General features: G+C 49.6%; 1 long non-coding RNA gene across 1 annotated transcript; it reads left to right on the top strand.

Annotated features, from left to right (window-relative positions):
• Positions 1 to 1068: 1068 nt before the first annotated feature.
• On the top strand, positions 1069 to 11898 carry LOC114023527. Its single transcript, XR_003566813.1, has 6 exons — positions 1069 to 1330; positions 2517 to 2599; positions 4335 to 4384; positions 7793 to 7910; positions 8034 to 8207; positions 11633 to 11898. It is a non-coding gene; the product is annotated as an uncharacterized LOC114023527 (long non-coding RNA).
• Positions 11899 to 12510: the final 612 nt, after the last annotated feature.

Genomic DNA, 12510 nt, shown 5'->3' with positions numbered 1-12510 from the left:
GATAACGGTGAGAGCTGCCCGGAGATGGAATGAGGGGCCACATTGCTCACCTGAGGCCTTGCAGTGGGCCCTGGATGGAGACTTAGAAGAGAGCATTGTAGGGGAGATCCCCGTGAGGTACCCATTGGACTCTATGGTCTGTGAGAGCCTTATCCCCCAAAATAGAAATGGTTGTTGAATGAATGGAAATCAACTTGAACAGAAAGACCTGAAGTGGGGAGGTGGCAATTGGGAATGAAGAGGAGTGCTACCGTGGAAAGATCACTGGACGGGGAGTCAGAAGACCTAGGTTCCCATCCTGGCTCTGTCACTTACTGGCAGTGTGACCTTGCACGAGTCTCTTCCCTTCTTTGGACCCTAGTTTCCTCACCTGTAAAATGAGGGGGTTAGACAAGACGGTCCACAGGGTCCCTTCCAGCTGTAAAGCTATGACCTTATGTGTGACCTTAGACAAGTCACTTCCTTTAATCATGAGATCCTAGTTCTAGAGCAGGAAGGGCCCTCAGAGACCATCAAATCCAACTTCCTCATTTTACAGTGGAGGAAACTGAGGCCCACAGAGGGGAAGGGACTTGTCCAAGGTCATACAGGTAGTAAGCATCAGAGACAGAGTTTGAAACTGGGTCCTCAACTACAGAATCATCATTCCCTTCCCCTGCAAAACACAGCCTCCTTCTCTGTACCTCAGTTTCCTTATCCCTAAACCCAGGGGGTTAGACTAGACAAACTTCTAGGTTTCTTCCAGCTCAGATATCCCATAATCCTCTAACCTGTGTCTGCATTGGGAGGAGGAGGGGGCCCACAAAGGGAGGATTGAGGGAAGAGGGGGGAGAGGTATTTTTGCTGGGGTCAGGCTCTGGGGAGCCTTCTGAGTTTTGCCTGAGCTGAGCTCCAAAAAGCTCTTCTCATCCATTGCTCCTCCTCCTTCTCCTCCTTCTCCCCCTGGCCAACTTTTGCAATTGGAAATAGCTGGGAGCCCCTGCCAGACACAGGGAAGAAAAGACACAGTCAGTCTGCCTGAGGTCTGTTCAGACACACCCTTGCCTGCAATTTGGCTATTGGGGGAGGCCTCAGCCACAGGCTGCTGGAGGGGAGAAAAGCAGATTCCAGCGGCCAGCTAAACTTGTCTAGCCTGGATTCCTCTAGGAATGGGAAGAAACAGCCAAAGGAGACTGTCCCAGAAAGCTCGGGGCTTCTGTTGCTATCCAAACGACTCCTTCGTTCCTTGAAGATGAAGCTTCCACATCAAGCAGACTGGTGTCCTTGGGAGACTGGAATTCCAAGCCGTCGGCAAGTGTCCGATCGGTCGCCAACTTCGGTTTGACCTTGGGTAAGTCTTTTCTTCTCCCTAGCCCTCAGTTTCCTCTTCTGTAAAATGAGGAAGTTGCATGAGATGACTTTGCTGAATTTGGAGTCACAGGACCTCAGCTGGAATCCTGACAGTGTCACTGACTACGTGAGTGACTGTGGGAAAGTCTCTTCCCCTCCCTGAGCCTCAGTTTCTTCATCTGTAAAATGAGAGGGTTGAGCTAGATAGTTTCTGAGGTCCCTTTCGGATTTCACTGTGTGATCCTACAATCTCTGGGGTCTATCTTGGGCATTCTACGTCCCCTGTTCTAAGATCCCTTTCGGCTCTGACATTCTACACTCTAATGCAGGGATTCTTAAACTTGGGTGTCCTGGGCCCTTTGAGTAATCAATCTGGTGAAGCCTATGGCCCCCTTCTCTGAATCAGGTTTTTAAATGGATAAAGGGTTGTACATAGGATTACAAAGAAAACCAATTTTATTGAGATACAGTTATCAAGATGTTTTTATTTAAAAAGTTTACAGACCCCAGGTTAAGAATCCTGGCTTAAGGTCCCCTCCAACCCTGACATCTTCTGTTCTACATTCTAAGGTCTCTCCCAGGACTGGTATGCTATATTAATAATAGTAGCTATAATCTATCTAGTATTTTCTGGTTATAAAATGTTTTACATGCATGATCTCATGTGTTCTTGTGAGGTGGGTACTATTATTATCTGCATTTGAAATTGCAGAAAACTGAGACAGAGATTAGTACCACAGCCAGAAGCTGAACTCAGGTCTCTCCTGATGCCAAGTCCACCTTGGCTGCCTTAATTTACTAGGTTCCTGGGGCCTTTCTAACTCTGTGGAACCCATATATTCCTGTGCAGTGAGCTACTGCACGCCTAGAATTTTCCACAGCGAAGATTCTAGAACAGAACCTGGGATCACATGACATGGGTGAACCAATGAGGGGCTGGCTCTGAACAGCTTTCCTGAGGGTTTGTTGCTTGGTTTGACACCTTGGTTCTGACATTTTGGAATACAGAGTTAGACTGGGCTAAGCTAGGCTGTGGTGGTCGGGGCAGAGCTGGGGTGGGCCCTAATGGGTTCATTTGGGCTGGGCTACTCTGGGTAGTGGTAGGCTGAGTTGAGCTGAGCTGATCAGGACAGTGATGAACCAAATTGAGCCAGGCTGACTCTTTTCTTCTTGTGTTTCCTTTGAAGGTCTCCCATCAGTTCACTTTCTGGCTTGCCAAGCAAACGTAAAGATCCTCCAAGGCTCTGTCTTCAATCTGACCCTGTTCTCTGTAGGTATTCAGTTAATCATACCTGACTGAAGATTTTCAATGGTTCCCCGTTTCTTTGGCTCATAGGACTTTGAGCCCCTGCCTTGCCTTTCCACCCCTGCCCTGCCACCTCCCTAACTGGCAACAGCTTCCCAGTGTACCCCGGGTTCTCTGCATCCCTGCTTCTTCCATCCTGCTCCACCCCTAACCTTTCACAAGGCCTTGTATCCGAAGGTCTTCTCCTTCCTGCTCATCTCCACTGTCCTGTGGCTGTTTTCTGCGCTTTGTCCCTCACCACCAAAACTGCTAGCTACAGCTCTGACTCTGATGAGGATCCTGCCTGGGGTCCTCACTCTGACGAGGAACACGCAAGCTGCCTTCCCTGTTTCTGAGATAAGATACAAAGAGTGAGATCCCAAGGCAAGGACTGAAACCATCTCTTCTCTCAAACCCTCCCCCCCCCCCCCTGCTCCAGCCCCCCAGGAAGGCCCTTAGTAGCTGGGAGATCTCTGGGCTGGAACAGGATAGAGCATGTGGAATCATTCAGACATCAAGGGGCTGGTAACACCCAGTGATACAGAGCTGGGCCCCCACCAGCAGCCTTGGCTATTGCTACCACCCAGCTCTCTTCCTTAGTCATGCTCCTGGGTTGCAGACACAGCCCAGAACTCCCCTAGAGTGGGATTTTGTCCTTTTTTGGCCCAGACACTGTCTATTGTGTGAGAGTGGCATGCATCCTTTGTGGGACTGGGACCTATTAAATAATGGGGGGGTGCCATCCAAACAATAAGCAGCCTGCACAGAATGAATTACAGTGTGAGAGCTGGATGGCACCTCAAATCAGCCTGTCTCTCCCCATCATGTGACTGCATAGGGGGCTCCCCTACAGCTTCTCTCTTGGCCATCAAATGCTCCCTCACTGGGACCCTCAGAAAACATACCCAGGGTCACTTTATTCCTCTACTCATGGTGGCAGAGTAGAGGGAGACTCTTCTCGCAAGCCCAAGAGCAATTTCAACCCCTAGAATGTTCTGAGATATTCCAGAGCGCTCCCTCACTGACTACTATGACGACACCTCACAGCAGGGAGTCAGGATGATCTGGGTTTCGAATCCTGCTTCAGACACTAGCTGTGACCCAAGGCAAGTCACTTCATTTCCCTGGTAAAATGAGGGGGTTGGATTCAATGATCCCCAAAGTTCCTTCCAACTCTAACCCTATGATCGTGAGACTATGACATCCAATTGCCTTAAGGCTAGCTCCTAATCTCCCACCTTCTATCCGAGGCACACAGGTGGAGAGCAGCAAAATGGCCTCTTTGTGATCAACCCTATTCTTCTTCTCTGATGGGAAGATTTTAGAGCCATAAGGATTCTTTTTTTTTCCATAAGGATTCTTAGCCGCCTAGTTCAACCTCCTTATTTTACAGAGGAGGAAACGAAGCCCCAGAGGAGTTTAATGACTTGACCAAAGTCATACAGATAGCAAGTAGCAGAGCCAGAATTTAGACCCAGGTGATTTCAAATCCCATCAGGTTTTGCCACTTCTTACCTGTGTGACCTTGGTCTGGTTACTTCCCTTCTCTGGGCCTCAGTTTCCACCTCTGTCAAATTAGGAAGTGGATCTAAATGACTTCTGAGGTCCTGGAAATTTGACAAGCCAGAGCCTGGGCCCAAAGAGAAATGGACCCCTAAGCCTGAAAGAAATCAGCCTTTGGACAGAGCAGAGATTTGAATGAGCTTTCTTTCTGTTTCAGGTTACCACCCCATGGGAGAGAATAGAAAGGATGGTCAAAGGGAAGCTGAGGTAAGCTATTTATCCCTAGGCTGGCTGGCTAGTTGGAGCCCCTCTGGTAGGGCCTCCTACCTAGGCACTGTAGGGAGAGGAACTGTCCAGAAGATGGTGGAAGAGTAAGAGAGAAGCACCCCTCTGAGTCCAAGCCTGTGATGATTATCTCTGATTGACAGATTCTGAATCAATCAGGGAACATCTGAGGCAACCCCAGAGGGGTTGCACCTATGGGAGACTGTGGGGCCTGGGTGGTGGATGGTCTCAGATGGTAGCCTGAGCAGATAGCATGCCATTCTTTGCAAATAAGAATGCCACAAAGGGTCTCCAATGTGGAGCTGGATCTTTGGGAGACAGAATGGGGTTCATAGGATTCATAGACATAGAGCTGGTGGGTGGGCTAGCAGGGTAAAAGGCTCAGTTATCCCAGGGCTTCTGGACTGGAGAAGGACTAAGACCCAATGTTTTCATATCAAACTTCTTATTGTGAAGAAGAAGAAGGAGGAGGAGGAGGCGGAGGAGGAGGAGGAGGAGGAGGAGGAGAAGGAGAAGGAGAAGGAGAAGGAGAAGGAGGAGAAGGAGAAGGAGAAGAAGGAGAAGGAGAAGGAGGAGAAGGAGAAGGAGAAGGAGAAGGAGGAGGAGAAGGAGAAGAAGAAGAAGAAGAAGAAGAAGAAGAAGAAGAAGAAGCAGAAGAAGAAGAAGAAGAAATATATGACCATAGATTTAGAGCTGGAAGAATCACCTGGTAGAGCCCTCTCACTTTGCAGAGAAGGAAACAGGCTCAGGAAAGGAAAGGGGCTTGTCCAAGGTTACACAAATAATGACAAAGTGATGAAGGCAGGATTTGAACCCAAGGCATTTGGCACCAAATCTTTCTGCTGAACTACTTTGCCCCCTTAGGTACAATATTCGAGAGGGTTCACATTTCATCTGCTAGTTCTCATTTGGGCCCTCTTACCACCAATTCAGGGAGGGAGCACAGGTATTATCTCCATTTTATAGATGAAGGGACCCATAAAACAGAAGTGACTTGCCTAAGGTCACACTGATAATAAATGGCAGGGCTGGGATTTGAATCCAGTTGCCAGGCTGCCTTCCCTATTCGCAGCTTCTCAGTGGAGGGAGCTCCCTGGGCCCCGGGTTGGATCAGAAATCCCTACTCGTTGGCAGGCCTCTAGAACACATTCAGGACATGGCTGCCTGGGTCCTCCATCTTGTGGCTGCTCTTGTGTGCCTCTGTAGCTCAGGATTAACCAATCAGCTGAGGCAGGTCCCCTTTTGTGAGCTCCGTACCCCTCTTGTAAATAAGCATGCGATCTTTGAGGGGAAAACCAGCACTGACTTACTTACAGGAGTTTGCTACCCCCCCCCCCCCCCCCCGCCACTAGCACACCTAACTTTTGGCTGGCCCTGAACCCAGGTAGAGCTGGCCACTGAGGCCCTGGGCAAGACGTGAGCTGGGAACTTTCCTTTCAGGGGAGAGGAGAAAGTTGGAGCAGGGGAATGAGAGCCAAGGCAGATGGCAGGCCTGGGCAGGTTGACCCAGGAGGGAGGAAAGGACGGAAGCCACTAAAGAAATAAACAGGCCCAGCAAAAACTGTTTTCTATCTGTGTGGTCAGTAGGTTGTCGATGACTCCCCCAGTCCTGCCCTAACCGAGCCCAAATCAGTATCACCCCTCTGGAGGCTCGGAAGGTTGGCTCTGTGTGAAGCTGGCTGTTATCAGATCACAGGACTCAGGGTTTAGAAGGGGTCTGGACAGATCATGCATTCCACCTCTCTCATTGTTTTTTTGCTTAGTTTGGGTTTTTTTTTTAAGTTTTTTTTTCTGCTAAAATTGTATTTGAACAGCTATAAATGTTCAGCCCTAGGAACAAGAGCCAGAGTCCAAGCAAATGAAGCAGGATCCCCAAACAAAAGAGCATAACCACAGAGAACTCCATGCAATTAAACAAAACACCACCAAGAAAGTGGTTGTCAAGACTTTGTCGACACGGCTGGACCAGAGGTCTCAGGGAAATGCAGACCACGTGTGTAAGCAGAGAGGGCATTCCAAGGCCCAGAGATGTTACACAGCTTGGAAGTGACAGAGCCAGGATTCAAACCCAGGACCTCTGGCCCTCTCTACCCTGTTCCTGGTGCTGCTTAGCTGATCATGTTTCCTTCAGGGAGGGAGGGCAGGCTCGCAGCACACAGGGCCTCTCTCCTCCGGCTGGTGTTGCCAGCCCCTAAGTGGTTTCCTTCAAACCCCTGCCACACCCCCACTAATTAGCTGCCCACTCATGTCCCTCTGTGTCTCTGGGCTCTCCTCCTTCCCACAGGCCCATTGCTCCTTGGCTATCTGGGCCACGCACATTTGAGGTTAGCTGGCCTTGATCCAGGCTAGATTTTGTTTGGTTATTTCCTGACCTTTTCTTCAAATCATCCCAAGCCCCTACAAGACTCTACCTTCAGTCTTGGCTGATTTGTGAAGCTTCATTGGTGTCCTGTTTATTGGGGTCCTCCAGGTTGGGGTTTTTTTTCTCAGTGAAGCTGCTGGCAGATACAGCCTGTGTATCTCCTGGGCCCTTAGCTCAGATGCTCCAGCTAGCCTGCTAATGAGGTCAAGGGTATGGGCTCCATCCCCTAGTGGGGCCAGTGAACTTTGTTCTGTTCCATCCCTGACTGAGAAGCCAGCCCCACAGTTAGGCCCCTGCTCAGATACAAGAAGGGCTGGAGAAGATAAGCAGCCCAGCAAGAGGCAGGAGACCTGAGTTCAAATCTAAGCTCTGTGGCTTTCTACCTGTGTGATCAGGGTCAAGGTGGTGAAGTAGATAGTGGTTTGATATGAAGGCCTGGGTTCAAATCCAGCCTCAGACACTTACTAGCCATGTGATCCTAGGCAAGTCACTTCACCTCTGTTTGCCTCAGTTTCCTCATTTGTAAAATGGAGATAATAATAGCACCTGCCTTCTAGGGTTGTTTTGAGGAGCAAATGAGACATGTAAAATGCTCTGTAGACTGTATAAATGCTATCTGTTCGCCATTTGGGGGTCTCACTTCTCACATGGATGAGTTGAACTATATGCTGTCTAGCTCTAAACACTATGATAAAGTAGGAATCAGGTTAGAAACTGCTGCTAATGTTCCCAAAGTGCCAAACCTGGGGATTGGCTGCAATGGGAGCCAGAGTGGAAAGGGCACCGATAATCTGTGTTCGGATCCTAACCCTGACACTTACTAGGCAGATGACCTTGGGAAAGTCACTTCCCTGCTCTGAGGCCAAGCTGCCTCACCTGGAAAATGAGAGTTGAGTTAAATGATTGTTAGCCTTTCCAGATCAAAAGGTAATCATCTAGGGAAAACAGGCAACCCTTCCCTGAGGTAGAGCCAGGAAGACTTTACTCCAGAGGGTCAAATTTCAGCCCTTTCCTCCCTTTCTACATAGGGACTATTGTTCTAAAATCATCAGTAAGAGTGGACCACAAGACTGAAAGACAGACTGGGGATGAGCCACAGTGGGGACAAGTAATGAAAGTTACTTCCATCCAGATCTCAGCCCTAAGGTATGATGAAATAGACATGTGCTGGGAGATGGCCAGCCATTGTGTCCTGGGTCCTTCATGCCCAGGTCTGATGAGGTCTTTGTGCAGACATTGAGGGCGCTGACTGACACGTCTCCTTAATAGGGCATTGCCATGGGCACGTCACAGAGCCTTTGACACCACATCATTGATGACTGAGTTCATACCCCTCAGCTACATCCTTGGGGGGATAGTCCCTGGAGAGAGCTCTGGCCATCTGTGCCTTGGAGGGAGCTATATGACCCAGGGGATGACCGAGGAAGGACACATGGTGGAGCGGTGAGTTCCTTGCCCAAACTGGGATCTTGGGACTGCAGGAAAAATGAGCTGGTAGGTGGAGAACGTTGGTGGGAGAACAACATAGATGCTTTGGGATCAAGTCATCTGGACCAAGCGGGAGTCAGAGCTGAGGATCAGCCAAGGACAGAGCCATGGTATAGAGGAGCAAACCCAGACCTCACCAATCACTGGTACTATGGGTCCTGGGGAGGGTGGAAGAAGCTTCTTTCTTACTGCCTACTTTTCTCTTGTGGATGTGTGAGTGTGGGGAGATGCCCTTGGGGAGGGGACAGAAGGGAAAGGGGGAAGGCCCACCCAGGGTAGTACTAGAAGTCTGGAGGGTTATATAGGTCCATGAGACATGATATCCGGACCTACCAGAGGGTAATCAAGCCTGCTGCTTGAATCTCTAACTGCCCTTGGTGGGGGGAGCAGAGCACTATATGAGGTGGCATGGAATCTTCAGTGGATCCATGATCTCATCAGTTTAGAGACTCACTCCATTAGTAAAGAAGGTGACCTATTAGTGCCAGTATTCTCATGAGGCCATAAATCAGGAAGCACTGAGATCTCAGGCAACCCACCAGGCAATGAAGAGGCCCGGCAGCTGTAAGTAGGCAACGGAATGTGGGTGCCAGTGCTGAGCACAAGCTCTGGAATGGCCAGGTGTTGATGGGATGGACTGTGTCTCTGAGGACCAGCCTAGCTAGCTAAGTGTAGAGAGGCCCATCATTAGAAGTTTGGTGGCCCAGTGATGAGCTCCTTGGTCACAAGGCCCAGGAAATTAGTTCTTTAAAAAACTGCCTCTCTGGTCCTGATGGAAATTCAAACTCTCCATGAGCTCCCTTAGAAAATCTGCCCTGCCCCCTCTTCCTCCCATCCCCTGGGCACCTGCCTCTCCTTCTCATCCCCCAAAGCAAATAAGCGCCATGGTAAACAGGACAAAACTCATTGGGAAGAAGCCCAGCCAGAGAAGGAGGGGAAGGGGGGGGGCTGGGCTCTTGGTAGGGCTGGGGTTTCCTAGAAGGCAGAGGGGAGGAGGCCAGTTTCCAGGTTGGCCTCCAAGTGGCTGGAGAGGAACGAAGAGGGAAGTGGCGGCATCCTCCCTTTGTGGTCTATAATTAGCCTTTCCACCACCTGCGCAGGCCATGAGCATGACTCAAGGCTCTACTCCCCTCTTCATCCCCCTCCACAAACACATTTCAGGGCCTGCCTTTTTTTTCCAAGATCACAAGATTCAGAGCTGGAAAAGAAATGGGGAAAAGGAAACTGAGGCCCAGAAAGCAGAAGGCACTTACCCAAGGCCATTCACAGTAAGCCTCAGAGATGGATTTTGAACCCAGATCCTCCAAGTGCTAGTCCAGTATAAAATTGATTGGGACAAGCATTAAGATGGCAGCCCAGGGTCCTGGGGTCTCAAGAAGGTCAACAAATGGCAGGATGGAACACTCCCTGAGGTGTGCAAGCTGAGTCAGAGGGGAGCTCCCTGTCCTGCCATTGGGAAGCAGTGACTCCCATGCCAGGCGGGCCAGGCCTTGGGCACCTGCAGGGCCAAGAGCCATCGTCTGATTCCTCACATCCTCCAAATCAGAGCAGTCTTGCATCCCCAAGCCAGACCCACACAGTCCTTATTTGACACACAAGCCATGTGCCTGAAACATTGCATGCAGATTGAACTTTGGGGAATCAAATCCTGCTTTGGGGGGCCCCTGGGAGATTGCTACCGAGAGAAATTCTCTAGCAGATCTTTCCATTCCACTCAATGCTTTGCTTGCCTGGTCTTCAAATCCCTGGAGCTCTTCATGTAGCATGGCGTCAGAGTTGGGGTCCCTTACCTATAGGTAAGTCCTGGACTTTTGAGATGTGTGTCTGTCCAGTAGTGGAGAAACTCATTTACCTTCCTTCTGGAGGAGTTTGTGGCCCAGCTGGGCAGACGAGAGACTTGGGCTAGCATAATAGAAAGACCTAGGTTTGACTCCTGCCTTACTTAACAACAACCACCACCACAATAGTATGTAACATGTATATAGCTCTGAGCCTCCCTGTACCCCTCAGTAGAATGAATCAATTGTGTACTTATTTATTCAATACCCAGTCTACAGGGGAAGTAATAGCACCTCCCCTCCCAGGGTTATGGTGAGGATCAAATTAAATATAATCAAATGAGATAAAATTCTCTGCAAACCTTAAAGTGCTGTAGAAGTGTGAACTCTTATTACTACGTATGACAGAATTAGCAAGGACTATAGCATAATACACAGTGTTAAGCTGGAAGGCTGTGGTGTCTGTCATGCGGGAGGTGGGTAGATGGTCATGGACTGGAGTAGTCATGAGAAGCTTCACGGAGGTAGGATCAGGCAAGGTTTGCCCAGCATCCCATGGATCCTCTTCCCCACCCCCAACCACCACCCTGCTGTTGGATTTCTGCCTTTCCCCCATGATCATAGGATGTCAGAAGAAAGGGTCTTAGAGATCATCTAATCCAACCCCAAGGCCCAAAAAAGTGAAGAAATGAAGCAACTGGTTCAAGGATACATAGAGGAATATGTTGGCAGAGCCCAGATTCCAACGCGGGCCTCTTGCCCCTCAGCCTGGTATTTTTCCACTGACTGGACCACACTGCCTCTTCTGTCCCAGGCTTCTTCAATCTCCCTCCCCAATTCCCACTTCTGTTCGCTGGGCCTCCCCCCTAACTGTGGTTAGCTGCTGAGGGAAACCCTGGCCCAGCTTCCCAAGCTCTAGGGGTGAGAGGAGTAGGATGAGCTGGAGCAGGGCCAGACCACAGGGCATGGCTGCCCAGCCAAGGGCGAAGCCCAGAGACCAGTACCGACCCCAGACAGAGGCAGCTGCTGCCGTCGCCTTCAAAATAACACAGTTGAGGTTTGCTCCTCCTTTGGGGTTTCTCAACTGTTTCCATTTCTATTATGCCTTTGTGTTTTCTTTCTTCCCCCAAACCCCCACCCCTTCCTTTTCTTTTTTTCATAGTCCTAGGACTCAGGCTTGGCAGTAAGGCCACGGTGGACAGATTGTACCAGACAAAATTGTGAAGTCAGTAAGGTTAGGGTGAGCTCCCCTGTTGGGATTTCCCACCTCCATGGTGGCCAGTGATCTCATGCTGCCCCACATTGGTGTCCCTGGGCAAGTCCCTTCTCCTCCCCAGCCTCCATTGTCTTCTTCTATAAAAGGGGATAGATGGGGGGAGAATACATGAATTCAAATGGTAGAGTTAAACTCGGTGGCCTCTGGGACCCTTCTAGCTTGAACATGCTGCAGAAACTAGTTTTTGCCTTCTTTGAGAACAGATATTAAGGCACAAAAGTGGTCATTGACGTCCAGCCTCCCAGAGGGGATCTAAGGCAGCCCACACTACAAGAAACTGAACTCTGATTTCTCACCACTCTTCTGCCTTTTTTCCTCTTGACTAGATCCACATGTGGAATGAATTGGAGGCCCTTCCTCATACTGCCTGCCCTCCTGGAGGAATTTCCATCTGATCGATGTCCTTCTTGAACTGTGGTGCTGCGATCTTGCTATAATCCTCCAGATGGCTTCGCCAGGCCTGAGGAGAGCAGGGTTATCACCTCTGTAGCCAGGACATTGAGGCCCCTCTCTCTTTCGGTGCAGACCAAGAACATGTTAGCCCCTGAAAGCATTTCCTGGGCTGTATTCCAAGGCCAAACAATTGTAGTATTTGTGCATCCCTGCCATTAAATTCCTATCACAAGATAATTGTGTTGGATTTGGGCCTTTTCTGGCAAAAGCTTGACTTGTAGCATGCATGGCAGAAGGAAGGTTGCACACATTTAGGCACAGTGGGTAGCTAGCTTATATAGTATGAGTTGAGAATCCTGTCTGTCCCCAACTCTCTCATCCAGCAGCTTGTTTCAGCAACATTCTCCCTTCTTACTTGATCTAAAAGTACCCTCAGCATCCTTCTTTTGGGTTAGGCAACACAAATGAGGGCATTGTCTCCAGAAGGCCCACTTTCAAATAGAATTATTATAAATAATTACTTAGGAAGGCAGGGAGGCCTTGTAGCCATCCCCCTTTAGTACACCAGCAGAGGCAGTACAGCATGGGAGGGGATGGGGGATGAGGAGGGCTGATTGGATGCAGAAGACCTGGGTTCAGATCCTAGCTACTTACTAGCTGTGTGACCTTAGGCCGATCACTTCACTTTTCTGGGCTTCAGTGTTTTCATTCATAAAATGAGGGGGTTGGATTACATCAGCGGTTCAAGGCCTTTGGACTCCTTGGGCCGTGTCTAGTGAAGCCTCCAGACCCCTTCTCAGAATAAAGTTTT

Source organism: Vombatus ursinus, unplaced genomic scaffold (assembly GCF_900497805.2).
Source record: "Vombatus ursinus unplaced genomic scaffold, bare-nosed wombat genome assembly UNPS02004437.1, whole genome shotgun sequence".
Classification (NCBI taxonomy): Eukaryota; Metazoa; Chordata; class Mammalia; order Diprotodontia; family Vombatidae; genus Vombatus; species Vombatus ursinus.
Note: the sequence above shows the minus strand (reverse complement) of the source record. Positions and strands in the feature narration are given on the sequence as shown.